Source organism: Cibotium barometz, chromosome 63 (assembly GCF_041138505.1).
Source record: "Cibotium barometz isolate CiBa-2024 chromosome 63, ASM4113850v1, whole genome shotgun sequence".
Classification (NCBI taxonomy): domain Eukaryota; kingdom Viridiplantae; phylum Streptophyta; class Polypodiopsida; order Cyatheales; family Cibotiaceae; genus Cibotium; species Cibotium barometz.
This window is the reverse complement of record NC_141108.1, coordinates 7,171,059-7,181,747: the sequence shown is the minus strand read 5'-3', so window position 1 is coordinate 7,181,747 and position 10,689 is coordinate 7,171,059.

The following is a 10,689-nucleotide window of genomic DNA, read 5'->3' as shown; positions in this document are numbered from 1 at the left end:
CCATCGTTTTTGATCCACCATAACTTGGAATTGATCCATACATCTTAACATGGTATTAAAGCCTCCCCTCTCATGCTAGGTAAGCCATTTGTAGCTCTTAATATGGCCTACTTATCCTTCTCTATTTTCACCAACTCTTCTATAGTCATTCACAACGACATAAGAGTATCTAATAACCTTCTTGTCTCCATTTATTTCCATGAGCTAGCTAAAGTGATTAAAAAGCATGTAGTGTAGTTGTGCATATTGGCTGAAGACTGCAACCAACTCAGCTACATCAAGCTTGTAGCTTGTGCAGACTCTTTACTCTAACCACAATTGATCTATGTGGACATCCAATGCTAAGAAGCTTGGGGAATGGGATGCACTTTGCAATATTGTGCTATCATTTGAGCAGCTTGCTAGCTATCTTATCAAGCTTGCTAGCTATCTTATCAAGCACGCAGAGCTTCTTTAGGTGGGTATTGTTAAGTTCACACAAGAAAGAGCCTACTAGTTCTTACATTAGAGGTTAGTGGTGGTGGTCATCCTCAAGTTGGTAGAATCAGTAGAGATTCTTTAGGTGGGTATTGTCAAAGTGCACAAGGAAGAGCCTACTAGTTCTTACAAAGCAGAGGTGGATGGTCATCCTCATAAAGTGAAGCACACAAGGTTGGCAAAACCAATAGAGATTGTTATGCCCTCCTCCTAATAGCCTATAGAGCAATTTATTCACAACCATGACCCTCTTTTCTTTTTAAAGATAAGGGACCATTTTTTGGGTGTAAAGATAACCCTTAAATTTTTGGTGTAAAAAGGCTTAAGAACCTTTAAAAAAGTGTTATATTGAGGGCAAATTCATATGCTCACGTAGCTTGAACTTTATAGTGTACACAATTTCTTCATCATGCCTTCTTCATAAATAAAAAATCTAAGCTTATAAAAAGAAAAACAAAAAGAACTAAGCCTGAGCCAATTATTACAATTATGCTTTTTTAGACTTTCTTTGCAATATGCACTTGTATGGTGAGGGAGGATCCTAGAAGCCAAGATTTGATACTTTTGTAAGAGAGCTAGGCATTACCTTTGAGTCAAAGGTAAGACCCTCTCAAAAATGGCATTGCTTCCCATTGAAAAGTTTTCAAGTCATGCCTTCCACACTTGGTAAGTCAAAATGAATTTTCTCTTAATGAAATAAGGTGTTTGTGTTAAGAGGGTGAAAAGGATCCACTAAAATAATTATAAAGTAGTAATCATAAAGCATAGAATAGGAATTACATATAACACAATATTGGATCCGATTTTGCCCCGCACAAGACTAAGCCCATGCTTCCTCTTTGTATATTTAAATCATATTACTCGAAAAAACTTGTGGGCTCAAAATAGTATCCACTTTTACAAATATGTTGAGTTCTTAAAAAATAGCTTGCTTTATTGGACGTTAAGCCAATCTACTTAAAAATCGGTATAAACCTTGAACCTTATAAATGTGTACATCTCTTGTAAAATCAAATATGCACAAGAGAGCTTTTACACATCCAAATAAATATATACATCGATAATAAATATAGACAATTCCCAAAATGAAATAATGGCATGCGTTGTTATAAAAATCAAATAATATTCACTAATATCCAAAATTGAGTGTCTCAAAATCTTCCTAACCACCACCATCTCGCCTCCATTATCCAATCCAAGGATCTGCACTTACATTAACTATGCCAATCAATTAATAAATTAATTGATACAAAATATAAATAACTATACAAAAATCATAATATCAAGACGATACAACCAATACTCCCACGCATGTACGGAATTACCCATGTACACATAAAGTAAGGTATGGTCACTTGGATTTATAAAGGCGTGCCAATCTAAACTCATCTAGGAGAATTCATAAATATTGAAAAATGTGGGAATATAAAATTTCGTGAATTAACTCCTTATAACCTCGAGCGTGACAAGCAATTGTCTTCAGTTGTCTCACAAAATTAGAATTAATCACCAGGGGCTAGTATGAACATAAGATGCAATCAAGGATTGATAGCCAGTGAGGGCATAATCAGGCGAGATTCTTTGATGGGGCGGCCTTTATATATACTTGACTAAATATTTGTGATAAATATAACCTTTTCTATAAAGGAGTTGATAGTATCGGAATATATTCTTTAAGAAAGGAATATCTTTTTGTTATGAATTAGTTTCATGCTAGAATGGTATGTGAATAGAAAATTGGAGCCGTTTTCAATGGGTGGTTTATGTGCTACAAAATAAAATTGTTATTTTATAATCGGGGGATTCACCTTTAAGAAAATTTTTATATCACGTGTGTTCAAGGGGTATTCCCTTACACTTACATACTTTTATGAATAAAATGACCCCTTTCTCTTCACAAACTTATGTTTTTTTTTTCAAAATTGGTTAAAAAAACCCATCTTGTAAATGTAATTCTATAACTTTTTTCAATTAAAATACCCCTCCTGATGAACTCACGTGCTACATTTACATATTTTTAGGTGAACGTCCCGAGATTTTATAATCCTCTAAAAACATGTGTATGCAGTGTGACGAATATATTTCCAGGGGGGGTAAGTGAGATTGAAGGTAATGTAAATGAGTTACAAAGTGTTCACAGGCGATGGTGGGATTATCCTTGATTATGTATCCTTGAATAATTTTGTGTTGTTCCATGAGTTGACAAAACTAAATGTTGGGAGGAAAAACGTGAGTGTTGCTGATTGGGATCACGACATAACACACCTTATGATCATGCATCAAGATCTTTGACCATTCATTCAGGTTTATCATTTGAAGATACATAGCAATACCTCAAATCAGTTGGAATTACTTTCAAATATATAAGCGAGTTGGAGGCATTTCATAAGTCGTAGGATTTCAGATGGTTGATGAGGATTATGAGGAGATGGGCGAGTCATTCCGACGTTTTACAAACAATGGCGACCTCCCTAAAGCAAAACTAGCATCGACCTTGGTGCCATGTTTACCACAAGGCCTTCTCCAGGAATCTACTAGCTCACCTTAGGCAAGGCTACCCCCTACCAACCCAGGACATTGGTCTGGAGTGGAATACTCCTCGCCTACCAAGTGTTAATACGGCGATAGGTCGACATGAAAGCACATAACAGACATACATTGCCATTTTTGTAGGCCTTTCTTTTTATTTTTTATTAATCTCTTTGGATTTTTGCTCCCAAATTATCATGCGTTCTACTTTCGACAAAGGGATAGAAGATATGTCTTAGAGGTCAACACACACGGCCAGGTTATTCAAGCATTAAGATGGTTTTAAGCCTAGACTTAAGACAACCATATTCCAAGGTTAACGAATGACATCATGCATTCCCAAGAATATCCAAAATAAGGTTAAACTCAATTAATGATTTACACTAACACCTTATGCAACTTCAAAAACTAAGTAGTGCTTGACAAATTCCATGTGGTCATGCATTATACTTCATGCAATTAATTGAACAGTAGAAATAAAAGAGAGTGGACATGGAAGAATTACACTTGTATCTTGGAGATCTCCTTGATTCGATGAGAAATGCCCGTAATTTGATGTAGATATCCATGTATGAACATTGCGACGACAGTCCCAGGACTATGAAAGCGAACCCAACTCAAACTTTTCAACCTGTACAATTAACTAACAAGCACTATACTTCAAGAGGCACATCAGTGGAAAAAAATAAGGACTCATTTAAGGACACAAAACTAGAAACAACTTGAAAACACTAACCTACCTACCAGTCATCACCACACTAATATTGAGGATCAAGGTAAGAGGATGTTGTAGAGTTCTAGCTGTAGCCCTAAGGCTAAGCCTCTATCCGCATCATCCAAGTAAATAAAATCATCCAAGTAAATAAAATCAGCCTCGGTAGTGCCATGAGTCTCATCCGTCCATTCAGATTTATCTTCTTCGTCCTCCCATCCACATAGACTCGTCAAGAATGTAACTATGCGAGGATAGTCATCTTGTGGAAAAGTAAAGACTTGGGCTATCGGGGACACGTCCTCTATGCGAGGATAGTCATTCTGTGGAAAAGTAAGGACTTGGGCTATCAGGGACACGTCCTCTACGAAGTAGGGGTCAGTCATGGTGGTCAATAGGCGAATTAGCCATTCTAATTCCTCAACATTTTCCTTGCTGGCAGTACATCTATATGACCCAATTCGATTTTAATTATAGGATAGCACATGTGAAATATCTGAGAAAGGTACAGATGATACCTCTCACCAAAGGTGGGAGTGGATGAAGTGTGTGATGCTCGTGCATCTGCCATATCTGCAAACACAGATATAGCATTAGTAGGTTCATGAAGACAGGTCAATCTTGTTTCTAATTGTGTGCAGATAACTCTCCTCTTAATGTGCTCTTGCTCTTTTTACTATTTTTTTTTCTTTTCTTTTCTTTTTTGTGTATGAAGCTATATATATAGATTCCCTCGAATTTGGGAGTTACATGGTCAGAGGAGAAGGTTAGGGAGAAAGCAATAGAATGTCGAACGTGAGTACATGCTCCCCCCTTCCTTGGGTAGATCATTTTTTTTGCAATGATGCTGTAGCCCCTTGGAACCAATTTCTCCAGTTGGGCAGATAGCTTTTTATGACCCTTGTGGCCACATCAAGTTGCAGAGATGGTAGTGCACGCTCCCATGAACGAACAGAGGATATGGCTTTTGACGATACATTTACAAGGGCAGACATAGACTCATTGGTTTCTTAGTGGGTATTGACAAGGGTAGGTGTAGAGCATGCAAAAACTTCTATATCAACGTGTGAATGACATGAGGAGCTAGAAGCTTCCTGTGAGTCCCCCCTTCTTGATCTAGGTGGTATCAATCGATATCGTTTGGGAATCCAAACTAGCTCTGGAAGAAGTGGTGTGGTACTCCGTTACCTTTCCCGTACCACAGTCTTGAATTGTCGTTTTTGGGGTGGCAACATTTGGCTTACAAAATTTTACAGGCGATGCATAGGAATTCAGCTTATGTTTAGGGATCCAAATCTGGTCATTCCCTTCATTTTTCCCTTGGGCTGCTAATAATATTTTAGGAATCCAACGTGATGTTACCTTGCCTTTTCTAGGGCAGGTAGCTACTTTCCTACTACGAGGCTTCTTATCTGAATGAGATTGAGCAGTAGAGGTAGCCGTTAATGAAGCTTTTGGGACCCGTTTGTATGTACTCTTCGGTAAAGTAAGCGGAGCCTTGGGGACCACAGTGCCTGTCTCTGCTCTTGGCGTTGAAGCGTTAGAGGGGTGGCAAACAATCAAAGATGGTGTAGTCACTTGACTTTGTGATTTTTCCTTATCTAAGCATTTTTTCTAGAGTTGATGGCTTAGGTGCGAGACCCTGAGTGGTCTGAAAGCTGGTTCTTGCATTGTAACTTGCCTGGTTCCCCAATCAATATTGCACTTGGTGGCTAACATCCATTTGCGCCCTAAGTTTACAGTCCCTCCATGGTACTAGTAGGCATAACCAAAAAGCTTTGTACCACAGTTCCTTTATCATCGGCGGCAAACAGGAGTGTGAACCCGAGACAGTGGTTTTCTTCTTATTGATACCCTTAACTTAGATGATACTCTTGGATAAGGGTGGTTTTCCAAGTTAACATCACACTCCATATGACAGCGAATTGTGTTAAGCTCCCGTATCCAATAATGCATTATATAGCACCTTCCCGCGTAAGGACTCTGTTAGCTCAATTGGGTATTGTAGAGGCAGGTCAGATTCTAGTGAATCCTCCTCTGCCTCCTCAAAAAATGCTTGCACAATCCCCAAGTTGGCCTCTCGTTGGCACCTAACACGCTGCTGACGTTCTTTAGCTTCAACTCTCACTTGTATCTTCTTAAGCTCAACCTATTCTTTAGCTACCTTATTCTGATGGATTGCATGTAATTCCTCTTGGCTTAGGGGGTTATAGTATCTTTTGAATTCACTCCCATTGAGGAATCCAACGGTTTCAACTCCGTCGAGAGTCTCCACTTGGATGGTACCTTGCGGGGTAATTTCACATACTCTGTACGGTCCCTTACTAGCATATTTTAGCTTCTTCTTTTCGTTATGCACTCCATACATCAGGACTTTATCCCCAACTTTGATGTCCTTATTTTTCAGGTGGCGATCAAACCATTTCTTCCTTCTATCTTTCTCTACAAGGGCATTGTCTTTCTTCATCAAAGTGCTCAAGGATATACAAATGCTCTACTAAGGGATTACCATCCCAGCCCTCTTGAGTAGCAACACGAAGACTAGGAATGACAAATTCCCATGGCATGAGTGCTTCTTGGCCATATACCATCCTGACTGGTGTGCAATTAATAGCCACTTTGTACGCAGTACATTAGGCCTATAAAGTTGACGTAAGCTTTAGATCCCAATCCGTGTGATGAGCCTTGACTATCTTTGTCAGAATAGAGATTAAGATCTTGTTGGTACTCTTGGCTTGGCCAGTCGCTTGCGTATAATAAGTAGATTTATAATGGGATATCATGAAATTTGTTGAAAGCTCCTTAATCACTTCATTTATAAAATGCGTACCATTGTCGCTCACAAGTTCAAAAGGACAACCAAAGCATGTGATTATATTTTCAAAGAGGAACTTGGCTGTTGTCCTTGCATCTGCCAACGTGTCGCTTTCGTTTCAGCCCATTTGGTCACATAGTCAGTGGCCACAATAATGTAGCGAGATTGTGTGTTACGGGCTGCTGGGCTAATTGGACCTACAAAGTCTAAACCCCACTTTTCAAACGGTTGGTTTACTTTAATTGGATGTAGGGGCATCTGATCTTTCCGCTGGGGTTTCTTAGTGTTGGCATTCATCATCACAACCCTTCACAAAAAGTGATGCATCTTGGAACATAGTGGGCCACCAATACCTGATTGCAATATCTTTCGCGCAGTTAAGTCTCCTGAAAAGTGACCACCGGCTACGCCCATATGTGCCTCTTGCAAAATATATAGATACTCATCCTCATGCACAACGCCTAAGAACACCATCCTTTCCTCTTTTATAAAGAGTCCCGGCCATTAGGCAATAGGGTTCACATTCCTTGATCATATTTCGAGCTACATCTTTACGAAGCTCTTTGGGTGGAAAACCATTAACCAAGAAGTTAACAATCTTCTCACTCCATTCAGGCATTGTCTCCACCATGAACAAGAAAGTGTCTGGTAAGTCATCATCAACTTCCGTAGGAGCGCCCTGTTCCAACCATGTTTTTTCAATGTGTTAGAAGAGAACTAGGATATAAGGTTTTGTGTGGAGTATGTCTATATGTTTGAATTGAAGCATATCAAATCTCATGATATTTTCACACTAGGAGGCAATTGTTTATAGATGTGAAAAGTACCTATCTGTGCATAAGGACCCGAGGGACTTTGGGGGCCTTCTCCTTTGAAGTTGGGATTGAAACTTGATATGTGAGTATTATATAAGTCAAGAAACAAATCTACAGAGTTTTGTCCTTTTTGGGTCTATTGAGGAGGTGCAGCAAAAGGGTTAGTGTCTAGTCCAAAGCATCTCCAAGCTGCTAGCTTGCAGCCATCTCAGAGGGTTGATGGAGGGCTTGCTAAAGGATATTTGAGTTGGAGCTTGGTGTGCAGGCGGAGTAGAGGATTTCTCCCATCAAGTTTGAAAAACTAGAAGCAGTTCTGGGTCGACATGCTCTAATTACGGTCGACATGATGCTCTAATTCTGGGCTGACATGCTCTAATTAGGGTCGACATGATGCTAGATGCCAACCTGAAGGCCACTACAAGACACAACTGAATGAGTGGACAAGCATCAACTATTGCTCCATGACCCGAGGACATCTCCATAGACCTCTGGTCAACCTTGTTGAGACAGAAGCACCTACTATCTAGCCTGTTAGAGGGAGAACAACAAGCTGCCCAATCCTAGATAGAGAAAATGATCACTATCTAGCCTTCTATACCTATTGTCTGACCCTCTCACTTTGTTCCTGTTGTCCAGCACTAGACAGAGAAGACAATGGTTGTAGAGAGAGAAAATAGCCCGTCCAGCTCTATAGAGAGAAAGGTAACAGCCCAATGAGCTCTGTAGAGAGAGATATAGCAACCCGACAAGCTTGAATCTTAGTGTCTCTTCCTATCTCTTTCTTGGTGGTTTCTTGTGAACTGTGGGTTGTAGGCTGTCCAAGCACGTAGTCATAATAAGGACTATGTGAACTGGTGTTTTGGAGCCATGAGGGGAGCTTGAGGTGAGAGATAGTAGTGAACAAGGTTTGCAGAGTGGAATCCCTACAATACAAGTTTTGTAGAGAGTGCCCTATTCCAGCCCTGTTTTCTTAATGCTAGAAGAGAACTAGGGTACAAGGTTTTGTGTGGAGTATGTTCTTATGTTGTGCTTGAAGCATATCAAATCTCATGAGATTTTGACACTAGAAGATAGGCACCTGTTTGCAGGTGTGAAAAGTACCTATCTGATAGCTACTACATAAGAACCCGAGGGACTTACAAGCGGGGGCCTTCTTCTTTGAAGTTTCGCATGAAACTTGATATATGGGTCTTATACAAGTCAAGGAACAAATTTGCAAAGTTTTTCCCTTTTGGGTCTACTAAAAATAATAAGGAGGTTTAGTAGAAGGGTGTGTTCGGTCCAAAGCATCTCCCAACTGCTAGCTTGCAGCCATCTAAGAGGGCTGATGGAGGGATTGTTGAAGGAGATTTGAATTGGAGCTTGGTGTGTACGTGGACGAGAGGTAGAGGATTTATTCCATCAAGTTTGGTAGGACAACTGAAAGTGGTTCAAGACCGACATGCTCTAGCTAGGGTTGACATGATGTTAGATGCCAACTGTAGGTAACTCCAAGACACAATTGAACAATTGGACAAGCCTTGGATATTCCTCCATGACCCGAGATATCTCCATAGACCTCTAATCAACCTTGTTGAGAGAGAAGCACGTGTTGTCTAGTTTGTAGAGAGATAACAACAAGCTGCCCAACCCTAGAGAGAGAAAGCGACCATTGTCTAGCCCTCTGTACCTGCTATCCAGCCTCTCAATCTACTATCCATCCCTCTATACTTGTTGTCCAGCCCTCTGTACCTGTTGTTGAGCCCTAGATAGAGAAGATAGTGGCTGTAGAGAGAGAAAATAGCCCATCCAACTTTGTAGAGAGAAAGGTAATAGCTTGACCAGCTTTGTTGTTGAGCCCTAGATAGAGAAGATAGTGGCTGTAGAGAGAGAAAATAGCCCATCCAACTTTGTAGAGAGAAAGGTAATAGCTTGACCAGCTTTGTGTTTCTTCCTATCTCTTTCTTGGTGTTTTCTTGTGGGCTGTGGGTTGTAGAGGTTGTCTAGTACGAATGTAGTCCTAAGGATTGCATGGAGGACTGGTGTTTTAGAGCCAAGAGGGGAGCTTGAGGTGATAGATAGTAGCGACAAGGTTTGTAGAGTGGAATCCCTACAATACAAGTTTTGCAGTTGGTGGGAGTGTGGAAGGCAGGAGATTGGGGCTAGCAATGTTGCCTTGTTTCGAAAATCCAAACTAGTCAGAGTGCCCTGTTCCAGCCCTATTTTCTCAATGCTAGAAGAGAACTAGGGTATAAAGTTTTGTGTGGAGTATGTCTATTTGTGTACTTGAAGCATATCAAATCTCATGAGATTTTAACACCAGGAGGCAGGTGTTAAAAGTTTTGTGTGGAGTATGTCTATTTGTGTACTTGAAGCATATCAAATCTCATGAGATTTTAACACCAGGAGGTAGGGTACAAAGTTTTGTGTGGAGTATGTCTATTTGTGTACTTGAAGCATATCAAATCTCATGAGATTTTAACACAAGGAGGCAGGTGTTTGCAGGTGTGAAAACTATCTATCTGCTCTGCTGATAGTACTCTGCACAGCAGGCAATCAGGACTGCATAAGGACCCGAGGGACTAACAGACTATCGAGCGCCTTCTCCTTTGAATTTGGCCATGAAACTTGATATGTGGGTCTTATACAAGTCAAGAAAAAATTTGTAGAGTTTCAATCTTTTTTGGGTCTACTAAGGAGGTGTATTGGAAACATGGATCCTCCCACTTCTTGGGAGGGAACCCATCCGGGTTGTGTTCTTGCGCAAGCATGCTTAACTAATGTGTTCCACAAATTGGTCTAGCCATCCAGACCCCAAAACCTCAAGGTGTTAGGTGACCTGCGGTAATCCAATTTGTAGAAACCTCAACTTGCCAAGATTCAAACCTAGTCTCACCACATGAGCTGTTTCTCTCTAGAAGTGTGGATTTTATCTCTAACACCCCCCCTCAAGCCACACTTTGGTTGAGGTCTTAGCTTTGATACCATGCTAGAAACATGGATCCTCCCACTTCCCGAGGTCACCCATCCCAGTTGTGTTCCACAAATTGGTCTAGCCATCCAGACCCCAAAACCTCAAGGTGTTAGGTGACCTCCGGTAATCCAATTTGTAGAAACCTCAACTTGCCAAGATTCAAACCTAGTCTCACCACGTGAGTTGATTCTCTTTAGAAGTGTGGATTTCATCTCTAACACTCCCCCTCAAGCCACAATTTGGTTGAGGTCTTAGCTTTGATACCATGCTAGAAACATGGATCCTCCCACTTCTCGAGGTCACCCATCCCAGTTGTGTTCCACAAATTGGACTAGCCATCCAGACCCCCAAACCTTAAGGTGTTAGGTGACCTCCGGTAATCCAATTT